This window comes from Pleurodeles waltl, chromosome 11, assembly GCF_031143425.1.
Source record: "Pleurodeles waltl isolate 20211129_DDA chromosome 11, aPleWal1.hap1.20221129, whole genome shotgun sequence".
NCBI classification, from domain to species: Eukaryota; Metazoa; Chordata; class Amphibia; order Caudata; family Salamandridae; genus Pleurodeles; species Pleurodeles waltl.
In genome coordinates, this window is record NC_090450.1 from 262,975,589 (window position 1) to 262,989,853 (window position 14,265).

The following is a 14,265-nucleotide window of genomic DNA, read 5'->3' on the forward strand; positions in this document are numbered from 1 at the left end:
GATGAAACAAAGACATTGCACAGAGTCGAGGAGGTGGGGCATCACTGGAGATGGTGCAGCATTTGTTCCTTATTGCTGCTGGTTAGGTGAGGCGCCGGTTCCTAACTGCCAGGCAGGGCAGGTGAAGCATCAGTTCCTTACGATCCAGCGGGGTTAATGAATCCAACAGTTCAAAATGTGAGGCGTCGACTTCACAGTGTTCCGATCACACTACAGACAACAGGTGCTGTGACCGAGTCAGAGATGGAGTTCATGGATGCCGGTGACACGGCAGTAGGGACTCACGCTGTGGCAGGACTTCGGAGGTGCTGCAGCAGCTTCGATCCTGTGGTGTCGGTCATGATCATTGCACTCAGTGGGGACCATGGCTCCCGTGTAGGCTGCGGCGTCGAGTCAGACAACGGTGCTGGTTCCGAAGTCACTCAGGGGTCAAGATGCTTGTTTCTTCTTAGTTACTCTGAAACTCACTTCCAAGGGCCTAGGAACTGGATGTGGCACCACTTGGCAAGTCAATATGCTCAGCAAGAGATTCCAGGTGCTGGCAGATGAAATCTTTGATGTCCCTGAGACTTCTTAATAGAAGAAAATCTGATACCAAGCCCTTAGAGAACCTTTGGAAGCAGGATGTAGAAAGTAAAGTCACTCCCAGGACAGAAGCAGCAAGGAGCAGGCCAGCACAGCAAAGAAAAAGGCAGAGTGGCAGTCCCTCCTACAGCATCCAGCTCTTCTTCCTGGCTAAATGTCCTCAGTCCAGAAGGATTCTAACTTTGTGGGGTCAGAGGTACAGTACTCATGCCCATTTCTGCCTTTGAAGTAGGTAAACATAAAAGAAAAGTCTTTGTAGTGCACAAGACCGTGACTTTCCTGCCCTTGCCCCAGACACACTCTAGGAGGTTAGAGACTGCTTTGTGTAAGCACAGGCCCAGCCCTATTCAGGTGGAAGCATCAGCTCCACACAGCACTCTAGATCAGGATGAACCACCAGGATATGCAGGGCACACCTCAGCTCTCTTTGTGGGACTGACTAGAGTGAATGCACAAACACAGACAGCTCTACTATCATCCTGACCCAGACTTGTATTCCACAGACGGGCACCAAATGGTTAAGCAAATAAATGCCCATTTTCTAAAAGTAGCATTTTCAAACTTACAATTTAAACACCAACTTCAACAACAGATGTATTTTTAAATTGTGAGTTTAGAGACTCCAAACTCCAAATCTCTATTTGCTCCCAATGGCAAATTACACTTAAAAGATATTTCAAGGCAATTCCCATGTTACCCTATCGGAGAGATAGTCCTTGTGATAGTGAAAAACGAGTTTAGCAGTATTTCACTATTAGGACATGTAAAACACACCAGTATATGTCCTACCTTTTAAATACACTGCACCCTTCCTATGGGGCTGCCTTGGGTCTACCTTAGAGTTGACTTACATGTAGTAAAAGGGAAGGTTTGGGCATGGCAAGTGGGTGTACTTGCCAGGTCAAAATGGCAGTTTACAACTGCACACACAGACGCTAAAATGGCAGGCCTGAGATATGTTTTCAGGGCTACTCATTTATATGGCACCAGCAGTGACGCAGGCCCATTATTGGTATTTGATTTACAGGCCCTGGGCACACCTGGAGCACTATTCTTAGAACCTTACTGGTAAATCAAATATGCCAATCACAGATAAGTCAATCACCAATGCCATTTAGTCAGGGAACACTTGCACTTTAGCAGTGGCCAGCACTGGTAAAGTGCCCAGAGTCCTAAAGAAAGCAAAAACGAAGTGCAGCTCACAGTCAAAAACAGGAGGTCAGATGCAAAAAAGTTTGGGGATAACCGTGCACAAAAGGGCCATTTCTTCCAACAATAATGCAACATTGTGCTGAATAATAAAGCAGAATTGAAACTGAGATGTGCAAACTGAAAACAGTTTAATAGGCAATCCTTGCCAATGCCAACAGCCATGGTATTTCCTAATGAAAATCAATAAAGATATATTATAAAAAAGGATGTTATGTGAATTTTGCGCACCCCTAATACCACTTCATCTAACTAAATCAAGCATTCCATCAACTAATATTTTGTTTTTCTCCCATTCTCTTTTGTAATTTGGAAGTGAAGATACAGGCTAGGAAAGAAGAGAAATGTTACTCGCTGTGAAACGTCAACTGCCCAACAACATAAAGAATAAATATGCTTAAAATGTGAGTGTTGCATAAATTCGCCAACACAAGTGTCTTACAGTTTGGGGTTCTTTGAGATAATGTTTATGATTTTAGATGCAAAATGGTGATTGTTACATCCAATTGAAAATGTGTGCTTAGTACTAACTGACCAGGAAGTCCAGTCAAAGCTACTGAGTAGTCAGTTAAATGTATGCTTTCTATGTTATTATAAACAGAATTTCTTTCCAAGAGGATCTCTCGCTCTCAATACTTTTAAGCAGCTCCTATTTGACAGGAGGGATTTGGGTAGAGTGGTTAGTTTAGATTAAACCAATTATCCTCCATTTCAATGTTTCCTTGGCTTTCGACTGGTTCCAAGGCCCTTAAAAGCATGTCCCCCTGAGACTAAGAATGTAGTTTAGATATGAGCCAATTAACATATTTACTTTATATTTATTGAAGGCCTGGTGTAGTGCCAACTCACACCAGAGGTAGTCGATAATTTTACAGACAACAAACCAAGGCAATCACGGACAGTATCAAATTAAGATTAATAAAGTGAACATTGATGTTAAAAAAGATGAAAGCAAGAGGAGGGGATTATTACACGAAGGATTCAGAGCCAGTAGTTAGAACAGGAAAAATGAGGCACGTGGACACAAATTAAGGAGGCAAAATAATATATGCCAGATTAGGTGGATTGCCTTTGGCAATTTTTTCCACATTCAGGATCCAATCCAATGCTTGATGGTATGCAGCCCCCCCCACCCCTTCCTCTGTACCCTGGACATTTCTTCGCCTGCATTCTACCTGCACTCCATCACAGAACGAAACAACACAAAAGATGCAGCAAAATTCCACAAGCCAAAGTCGATAGTGCGCCTGGGTACATAGGAAGGACCCCAAGAAAAAACACAGGGCGCCAAGCACTCACCATAAAAAGCTCAAAATTAAATGCGGCATACAGAAGCTTGCATTCACATCCAGGCTGTGGTTTGTGGCGATATTCTTTATTAAGAGATTTTCATTTATATGGACATTAACATGTAACATGGAAATTAACTGTTTGAGTACTTTTAACGTATACATTGGCTAAAGCTAATGTAGGTTAGAAGAAGTGGAAATCACGCTTACATCACGGAACAGGTATCGGGAACCCAACCTCTACATCCCAAATAACACTCAATGCTACACTTCATACCCATTTAACAAAACAACTACATACAATAAAATAATGCACAATGTTCAACAAAATTAAATATAGCATACTGGATGAGATAACACACTATGTGCAACGAAAATATTGTCATAATAGTAAAAAAAAACACAAAACCAAATTCAATGTATAATAACAGTAAACATCGAAATTATGCGAGCATAAAAATTGAACCCCTTACATTTTTTCAGGAACCTTATACTCCATACAATTACGAAGCACCCTTGATTTACCGTTTTCTCTCGATTTACCATCTCACTGTAACAAGCCCTTTCATCTGGAATCACAAATCACCTCGTATTTAAACCAATCTGGAAACCTCACACATGTTTTTATGTTTCCAAACATTCTCATCAATAAGTACTAGAGTATACTTATTCACCCTCCTAACGTATTTACTTTCAGTCACTTCATTACTCAAATGGCAGTTTCCTAAACAACCTTCTTCTCTGTCCCTCATAAAATAATGTACATGATTTGCGAATTTTCATCACTTCTAAAGATGACTTAACAGTTACACTGTTTCGCATGGTGTGATACGACCATACTAGCACCTCCTTGCACCACATTAGTGAACTTTTTTAAACGCTAATGTGACCCAATGAGGCCAAAATCGCCACACAAGATTTACACAGTGGCACAATACATGCGTTGCACCACTTTCTAACACTTTGTGCTACATTGTGCCAGGCATAATGTATGCAAAGGGAGCATTCCCCTGCTAGGGGGGCCAAAAACATGGTGCAAGAAATCTTTTGCATCATTTTTTTGGCACTTTTAACACATACTCAGAGCAGAAAAGGAGGCACACATTATTTATCATGGGCCTCAAGAGACTTTGCAGGATTTGTGTCAACATTTTTACGCTAATCCTACTAAGCTCTGAACTAGCATAAAAAAAATTGACGCTACTTCCCCTAAATACCTTCATGGTGCACCGTATTTTAGATACGGCACACACATGATGGCTTTAGGGGGTGTGCTAAGGGGTGCAAGAAAAGTGGAGCTGCACTGGGTGCAGTGCCACCTTTCTTAAATCAGGCCCTTAGTTCCTCACAGCTTTCCTCCATTTCACCCATTAGCAAAAGCCAGTGACAACCACTCCTTAAGCATTCTATTCCCTCTCTCAACCAAACCATCGTTTGAGGGTAATAAGCATAGGATTGAATATGTTCAATACCATGCTCAATATCATAATTCAGCAGAAATTGCTCCATTTCTTCTAAACCAAATTGAACACCATTATCAGAGACCAGGACTTCTTGCACAAAAAATCAATTATCCCAGCTGTGATTTGTTCCATGAACTTTACTTCAGACAAAATAATCCACAACAATGATGGCCTACTTGGGATACTTACCCAAAGTAAACAGTTAGCCTATAATATCAATGGCAATTTTCTTCCATAGACCATCCGACTTGTTTGAAACCACAGGGGGATAATTCACAGTTTTCTGTGTCTTGTCTGACAACCCCTACAAACAGTCAGCCAAACCATCTTATTTCTGGAACACACTCCATCTTGTAGTTGTATTTCAACATTCTCCTAACTTGCAATTCTTGCAGATGCCCTACCAGCCTCTTTCATTGAAAAAAAATCAATCAAAGTTGGGTGATCAGTGCAGATCACAAACTCAGTCCCACACAAATTCTTTATTGAAATGTTTGACAGTGGAGTAATTTTTCCTCTGCATCCCTCAGCAGTCTTGGCGCATATGTAATGGAGCATCTCTTCCATTCCTGCTCCTCAACAACACCACCCCTAACCTCACACTACTGGTATTGGTGTTTCTAATGGCCAAATCATTGGTCTCAAGAAGTTTGAGTGCTGGAGCAGATGCAATGCCTATCCTAAGTTGACTGAACTTTCTCACAATTCTCACACCATACAATCAGTATGAGTTTCCTCATAATTGTTGTGTCTTGTCTATAAACATGGGAATACATCTGGAATAATCTTACGTTTCCCAGTCAAGGAGCTCTATCTATAGCAAATACCAACTTCATGTTTGGGGAAATACCTCTCTCATTGATCTAGTGCCCTAGATACTCCACTCCACTCACTCTAATCTTGCACTTCTTCTTTATTGCTAACCCTCTCTTTTGCAAAATCTTCAGCACCATCCTCAAAGCCTGCTCATGCTCCACAACATCCACCTCAAACACCAGGATATCATCTTGGAAATACACAACTTGGGGTATGTCCTTGAACAAATGATGCATCACCCTTTGAAACACAGAGGGTGCAGACACCAATCCAAACAGGATCTACTTTAGCCTGTACAACTATCAACTGGCATCAGCCCAGGAAGACCATCAGTATATGCAGGGCATACCACAGCTCCTTTTGTGCTACTGTCTAGAGTGAAATCACAAACAGCCCAGCTGTCATGCTGACCCAGATGTGTATTCAAACAGACAGGTAGAGGCACAGAATTGTTAAGCAAGAAAATGCCCCTTTAAAAATATGTAGGCTTCAAAAATCCTTCCATGAACAGAGAAAATGCAACCCAGATGTACAAAATAATTCCTTTCAGAAAGAAATCTGCAATAAGCAAAATTTCATCAGCTTTATGGCTTTCTAGCATGGCTTCTAGGTAACATGAAGGATGAATGTAATAATCCTGAGCAAGAAGGGAACATGCATCCTTGATGGCTTCCTTCATCAAAGAGTTATCAAGCACTAATATGATGCTTGTCTCCAATCCTGACTGGCAGGGCTGCTCGGAACATGCACTCATGAGATGTATCTCAAGCAGCAAGTTTGTGGTGCACTCGGTTAGGAGCAGCTTGCTGTAACCAAAAAGGCACAATTACTCTCAAAGGTTAGCAGAAACGAGGGTTCGCTGAAAATAATCCTCCTTTTTTCCCCGCATCAGTCCACTAAGCAGAAGCTGGTATTTTCTCTTTTTCTCCTCCCTAAAATCCACTTCCCCATGAGGACTTGTGATAGGGCAATGTACTCTTCATTGCGGTCACGTTAGTCCTCACCGGGTTTGGGGAATTGTCCTCGCCCCATTGATACACCTGGAATTCAGGTGAGTAGCTCGCACAGCACAGACTGGGAGAGGGGTAGAATCCCATTCTATTGTACACTAAGTGCAGAGATTTGTGAAGATTTTGAAAATCCCTTGGGAAGATGTAAATACCTTTTTTAACATTGTGGTCCTTAGTGATTTGTGGGAAGAATTCAATGGGGCTGTAGCTTGGCCAGGTGCTGAACTGCTCAGACACCCTCAGAGCTGTGCACCTTCTCCTCTTGCTATGGACAAATATAACCAGGTGAATGCTCATTTCAAAATGAAAGTTCTGCAGAGGTTGATTGGCTTAAAATAACCAGAAATGCCCAAGATTCTGTGCATGCTTATTATAAAAACGTAATGCAAATTTTCAGACAGCACAGCATTGTTGAAAATTGAAAAAGGGATCTTGTCACAGTTTGTTCTTGGTTTGCCTCCAAAAATTAACTCCCATACACCGCAGAATGGGATTTGTTGGAAAAGTCTTTGGTCAAATGTTGTGCTACGTATGGTATTGCAATGATGATTTGAAGGCAAAACAGAAAAGGATTGAGGATAAGTACATGTTGGAGAGGACTAAATTGGTGCAGAAAGGATGTCAGAGTGGTCAAAATTTGTTGTGTAAAGGGTTAAAACCTGTTCCTGGAGTTGGCACAGGAATTCAAGGAGTTGGTTACCAGGGAAGTGGTCAGAAGATGCAGAGTGGGAATTTTGTTCACAGAGACCAAAGGTTGGCTGTTGTTTAGAATGCATAAATATGTTAAAAAAACACTAGCTATGTGATGAGGGAAAATGAGGGTTACCGGTCCAGCACGTGTCCTCACTCACAAAGTATTCTCATTACAGTGTGTGTAGTTCAGAAATATTGGTTTTATAACAACTGTTGAGATAGACTGGATGCAAGAAGGTCATAAAAGACAACTTCATTGTGGAGCAAAAGCCCTCCCAAATAAGTACATGGTATGCTTCATCACTGGGCTGTTCGACTCATTGGCCAGGGACTACAATGCAGACGGGAACCTAAAAAGGCTCTTTGCTGGAGTTCTTTTCAAAGTGGCCTCATGGTCCGAAGTGCCCTACTCAATGAGTGTGCAAGGTAGATTGGCCAGATAGGGGAAGAAAAAGGTGGTTATAATTAACTAGAGGACTCCCCTGAAGAAACCTTTAAATGTAGGGAGCCATTGTCAAGATTAAAAACAGTGAAGACCTCATGGACAGTATTGAGCCATGAAATCGAGCATTGGTCAACATATTTCTTGCCCTATATTGACCTTTTAGGGTCAGTGGCAATTTGTCTGGACAGTCATTCTATTGTCCAATCTATGTGAGAAACTCTGCTCTAATCAGGTGTTGTCTCTGTGCCCTATTTAACTCACACTCTGTGTCACACTGTAACAACTTCTGCAGACTCAAGTTACCCATATTCAGAAAACTCCTATATGTGCTGCGTACGACCTAAAATAAAGAAATAGACAAGGCATTCTATATAGGCCATTTAATAAGATATTAAAAGAATGTGCTAAGAGAATGTGTTAAAAGAATGTGGTTTACATTCATTATTAAAAAAAATGAGCTTCTCATCATGGTGCAGTTATATCGAAACTCCATTGTCATGCTTGCTCGTTCATTATTTAAACTGTTTGCGCTACCACTCAAATGTTGTATACACAAACATGCAACATGCAAAAAACTGTTCTTGTTTGACTCTATGTACGACTTCACTCAAGCCCATTTTGATGGAGGAGAGCCTCACCGAAATTAGAGTAGCAATTTGCCCATTTGATACTCATGGAGAAAGTACTTTAATGCAAGATATCTGTCTTAAAAGCGAGATCAAGGATTAATGTAACCCGAAACAGGAGCCCAAAAAGTGGCACTTATTTGTTTCTTGAAAAGTCCCTGTCTTTAGCCTATCCATCTCCATGGTCCGAGGCACGGAAAGCTAAGGGACGCGTTGCTTCTTTTAAAGCAATATTGTCTACATCCTAAGGGAGCATAACTGGGCACGTGATGCTGATGTCACCGCCTTTGCATGTCCTCCAATGGGGGTCCTGGGGGGGAGGAGGAGGAACGAGGAGTTCCCTCCCGGGGATTATTGGGAGAGGTGATGTGACCCGCGACGCAGTTGTGCGTCCAGGGTGCCAATCTGGGTGGGTGGTCCGGAAATAAAAATTGACATTTTGTGGCCATGGTCACCATTTTACAGAAGGTGACCTGGTGGCCAGGGCGGGTAGTTTGGTCCGGTTCTTTTTCTGTATTGGGTTAGTGCGAGTTTGCTTTAGTAGCAAAACAAAAGAAAAAAAAGAGATAAGAAATTAGGGATATTGCTGGTAGGCAACAGAATATTGTAAGAAGGAGGCAGAGTATTGAGTACGTGGCACTCTTATACTTACAGTTGGCGGCGTCAGCAAGGCGGTGTTTCCGACGTTGTTCCAGCAGGATGGCTGAAGAAGACAAAGTGCGGGCAGGGCCTCGGCCGGCGTTGCAGCGGCGGTAATGGCGTGTTCGCCTCTGCGCGCTGGAACGTCGTGTGGCCAGGTAAGGGACGTAGGCCGGGGGCGGGCGGGCCGAGACTTGAGGGTGCGGCCTGGGAGGGTATTGGGCGGGCCGGAAGGCGGGAGGTGGGTGTGGGAGTCCCAAGGGCTTCCCCTGGGGCGCGGCGCCCTCGATTTCAGTGCCAAAGAATTGGAGCAGCCTGGTGCGGCGGGAGGGGCGCGCCTGCATCGGTGCGCCCCCCAGCCGCAAAGGAGAAAAAGGGGAAGGCGACCAGGAAGGCTGGGCTCCCGGGCCTGGCTGGGCTTGAGAGCCCAGTTCATAAGAGTGGATCGGGGATTAGGGAGGGGGCAGAAGGGGAGGGCAGTGGAGAGAGCACTCCTCCGGCAACCCTGGCGGCCGGGGCAACTCGGAGCGCAGAAGCAGGGGAGGCAAGAGGAAAAGAGGGGCAGGGTTTTGATGGGGAGCAAAAGGGCCCCAGGGACCTGAGGGTACCTATTTAAAAAAAATGGCCCACAATGCTACAGTGGAGTAGCAGCGAAGAGGAGGGGTGGCAGGGGGCAGAGGAGGATGGGTGGTTGGGGGCAAGGAATCTTTAGTGGACAGGGCCCATAAGGGCCCCAGGCGGGTCTATAGCGGCCCGGGAAAGGGGGAGAATGGGGACAGGAGCAAGGCGGGGGGAAGTATATCCCATAGTAGAGAGTGGCCTTTTGGAGCAGGGGGTGGTAGAGTCTGTTTCAACCTATGGCACACCAGACCTTCTTTGGCAGGATACTTTGGATTTCGAGGAGGAGGACCCAGGTGAGCAATGTGCGGCTCGGTCACCCTGGGATGACGTGAAGGTGGGGCCTGGAGCGGCCGGCCGGATGACGTCTGCAGGACGGCGAGGAGGACGGCGGGAGGCTGCGGAAGCTCCTTCGGGGTGGTGTGGCGGAGTGGGTTTTGCGCCCCCGACGCTGCCGCCTGGGGGGAACAACGTTTGGGCCTGTCAGGTATTCGGGTGCAGAGGAGATTTGCGGCAGCAGGCTGCGCAGTTTGCGGTGGGTGTGGTATGGGTGGTGCTGAAGTTGCGGTTGCGTGGCATGGGGGAGGATTCTGACGCGAGCTTGGAAGAGGGAGAGTTGGTCAATAGCGAGAGTCAGAATGGTGGGAGCGCGGGAAGGGCCGGGGGGATGTTAACCCTGTCCCTAAGTCATTGCAGGTGGAGAAGCGCGGGGACGCAAGAAGGATCGAGCTGGAGTGGAGGCGCGGTCGGTTCAGGGGTGGCCACCTTTGCTCTCTCCAGGTAAGCAGTCATCGTGTTCAATGGTTTCGGTGGCATCGCAAGCGAGAGAGGATTCGGTGCGCTTGGTGAAAGGTGTGTATGTGCAAGACACGGGGGTGGCCACCGAAGCCGGGACGAGCGGGGAGTCGGCGAAGGATGCCCCAAAAGGGGATGGAAGTCGTGACGGGCCGGCGGGTAGTGACGATCAGCGAGCGGGACATGCCGCGAAGAGCGCGAAGGAAGAGAAGGAAGGTGAGCCGGCCCCAAAGAGAGTTAAGTTGCCGTACATGGGCACGGCGAAGCCGTTAGGGGCTCATTTGATGCAATCCACGAAGGAGAAAATATGGAAGGGGCAATATGTGGATGTGCTCAAATTGTTGCACCGGGAGGTGAGGGCGAAAGAGCGCTCCAAGGAAGAGGAATGGGAGCTTTCTAAAAGGCCTAAGGTGCCGGTGAACATTGAAAACTGGACGGCCGCCTGATTTTTGCCAGTGTGTACTGTGAGCGCTTTCCGGAGAGAGCGGTGGCCTTGTTTAAGTATATGGACATTATTAGGAAGGCTCACCTCAGTTACGGGGGTTACGCGTGGAGGCAATGCGGCAAGGAGTTCAGGGCTCGCATGGCCGTGGACCCCGAGGTGCAGTGGGATGAGATTGATTCCGATGTGTGGCAGCACACTATGGGCCCGGCCAAATTTGGGAAGACAGTCTTCACGGCTAGCAGTTTGCCTATAACTTATCGGCCTTTTCGAGAGCGCCCCACTCAAGGGGTGGGTTCTGGGGGCTCAAGCCCGGGGAGATCCAACAATTCAGGGTCCGGCCGCTCCGGGGCGTGCTGGGACTACAACAAAGGTCTGTGTACCAGGAAATATTGTAAGTTCCGACATGAGTGCTCGAAGTGCGCAGGACGTCATCCAGTTACGAGCTGTAGTGGGCAGCAGAGTACCGCTAGCTCGGGAGGGGCCCAAGGACAGTATGGCAGCGGCGGGCAGACAACCAGCTACGGGGGCAGGGATGGTCAGTGACAGCGGCATGGGGTTACGGGAAAGGGCTCGTACTCCGGTTGGCGTGGATCGTCTTGAGTCGTATCTCGCACAGTATGACAGACCTGTGGATGCGGACTTGCTCATACGGGGTTTTCGCGACGGTTTTCGGTTGGGGTCTGAGGGCCCTCGGGTGCGTTGGTGGGCAGAGGAGGAGGTGGTGTGGCAGAAGTTGGTAAAGGAAGTGAAGGACGGTCGCATGGCTGGCCCTTTTCCAGATTGGCCGATGCGGAACCTCATTGTGTCGCCCATTGGAGTTGTGCCCAAGAAGGAGAGCAGCCAGTTCAGGTTGATAAATCACCTGTCCTGGCCGGAGGGGGCGTCGGACAATGATTTCATCCCAGAGGCTTTAACCAAGGTGTCCTATGCATCTGTGGACGTGGCGGTTGCTATGGTGGAGCAGCTGGGCCAAGGGGCATTGATGGCAAAAACGGACATTAAGGCGGTCATTCTGACTGCGGCGGGCGGCGGTCGCCGCCCGCCATGCGGTCACCGCCGAATGACCGCCCCGCGGTCAAAAGACCGCGCGGCCATTCCAACTTTCCTGCTGGGCCGGCGGGCGACCGCCAAAAGGCCGCCCGCCGGCCCAGCGGGAAAGCCCCTGCAACGAGGAAGCCGGCTCCGAATGGAGCCAGCGGAGTTGCAGGGGTGCGACAGGTGCAGTGGCACCCGTTGCGATTTTCACTGTCTGCTAAGCAGACAGTGAAAATCTTTGTAGGGCCCTGTTAGGGGGCCCCTGCACTGCCCATGCCAGTGGCATGGGAAGTGCAGGTGCCCCCAGGGGCCCCACGACACCCATTCCCGCCATCCTGGTTCTGGCGCTGAAAACCGCCAGAAACAGGGTGGCGGTAAGGGGGTCGGAATCCCCATGGCGGCGCTGCAAGCAGCGCCTCCATGGAGGATTCCCTGGGCCAGGGGAAAACCGGCGGGAAACCGCTGGTTCCCCTTTTCTGACCGCAGCTTTACCGCCGCGGTCAAAATAGCCCTGGAAGCACCGCCAGCCTGTTGGCGGTGCTTCCGCGGTCCCCGGCCCTGGCGGTCCATGAATGACCCCCTAAGTCTGCTTTTCGGCTGCTTCCCGTCTATCCAGAAGATTTTGAGCTTTTGGGCATCCAGTTTCAAGGGCGCTGGTATGTTGATAAGGCGCTTCCCATTGGGGGCTCTAGCTCTTGTGCACTCTTCGAATGTTTCAGCACGGCATTGCAGTGGATCTTTGTGAGAGTAACGGGTCACCAATGGGTAACACACTATTTGGATGACTTCTTTTTTGCAGCGCCGGCGGCCAGCCTGCGTTGTGCGGTGGTGCTGGGCCAGTTTGTGGCGATCATGGGAGAACTCGGTGTGCCCTTGGCTCCCGACAAGACAGTGGGGCCATGTACGGCGCTGCCATTTTTGGGGATCAAACTGGATACGGTGGCGGGGATGGCCAGGTTGCCATCAGACAAGAAAATGGACATGGTGCGCAGGATCAATGACATGTTGGGCAGGCTTAAGGTCACGGTGCGTGACGTCCAGGTGTTATTGGGGCATTTGAATCTTGCCTGTAGGGTGGTGAGAGCGGGACGGACGTTTTGCAGAAGACTGGCTCTGGCGTTATCGGGTCAGGCACTCCCCCATCATCACATGCGTTTGCAGGTGGGGGTCAGTGAGGATTTGCGAATGTGGGCCAAGTGTTTGGAATCTTTTAACAGAATCTGTAGGAAGTTGTCGCTGTATGTACTATTTCAAAGAAGGAAATAGCATGCACAGAGTCCAAGGGGTCCCCTTTGAGGTAAGATAGTGGCAAAAAGAGATAATTCTAATGCTCTATTTTGTGGTAGTGTGGTCGGGCAGTAGGCGTATCAGAGAGTAGTGTTAAGCATTTGTTGTACACACACAGGCAATAAATGAAGAACACACACTCGAAGACAATTCCAGGACAATATATTTTCTTAGTTTATTTTAAGAACCACAGGTTCAAGATTTACAATCAATACTTCAAATGAAAGGTACTTCACTTAGGTATCATAGGAACTTTGAATCAGCAAAATAGCATGTACAGTTTTGGCAAAAATGGCGATAAGCTATTTTAAAACTAGACACAGTGCAAATTTCAACAGTTCCTGGGGGAGGTAAGTATGTGTTAGTTTTGCAGGTAAGTAAACCACCTACAAGGTTCAAAGTTGGGTCCAAGGTATCCCACCATTGGGGGTTCAGGGCAACCCCAAAGTTACCACACCAGCAGCTCAGGGCCGGTCAGGTGCAGAGATCAAAGTGGTGCTCAAAACGCATAGGCTTCAATGGAGAAGGGGGTGCCCCAGTTCCAGTCTGCCAGCAGGTAAGTAACCGCGACTTAGGAGGGCAGACCAGGGGGGTTTTGTAGGGCACCGGGGGGGACACAAGTCAGCACAAAAAGTACACCCTCAGCGGCACGGGGCGGCCGGGTGCAGAGTGTAAACAGGCGTCGGGTTTGTAATGGAGTTCAATGGGAGTCCCAGGGGGCTCTTCAACGAAGCAGGCAGGCAAGGGGGGGCTCCTTGGGGTAGCCACCACCTGGGCAAGGGAGAGGGCCACCTGGGGGTCGCTTCTGCACTGGAGGTCGGATCCTTCAGGTCCTGGGAGCTGCGGGTGCAGTGTCTTTACCAGGCGTGGGGTTCTTAGAAGCAGGCAGTCGCGGTCAGGGGGAGCCTCTGGATTCCCTCTGCAGGTGTCGCTGGTGGGGCTCAGGGGGGTCAACTCTGGCTACTCACAGGGTCGCAGTCGCCGGGGAGTCCTCCCTGTAGTGTTGTTTCTCCTCAGGTCGAGCCGGGGGCGTCAGGTGCAGACTGCAAAGTCTCACGCTTCCGGCGGGAAACGTGGAGTCCTTTTAAAGTTGTTTCTTTGTTGCAAAGTTGTTTCTTCTTTGGAGCAGAGCCGCTGCCCTCGGGAGTTCTTGGTCCTTTTAGATGCAGGGTAGTCCTCTGATGCTTCAGAGGTCGCTGGACCCTGGGGAGCGCATCGCTGTTGCAGTTTTTCTCGAAGTGGGGAGACAGGCCGGTAGGGCTGGGGCCAAAGCAGTTGGTGTCTCCGTCTTCTCTGCATGGCTTCAGGTC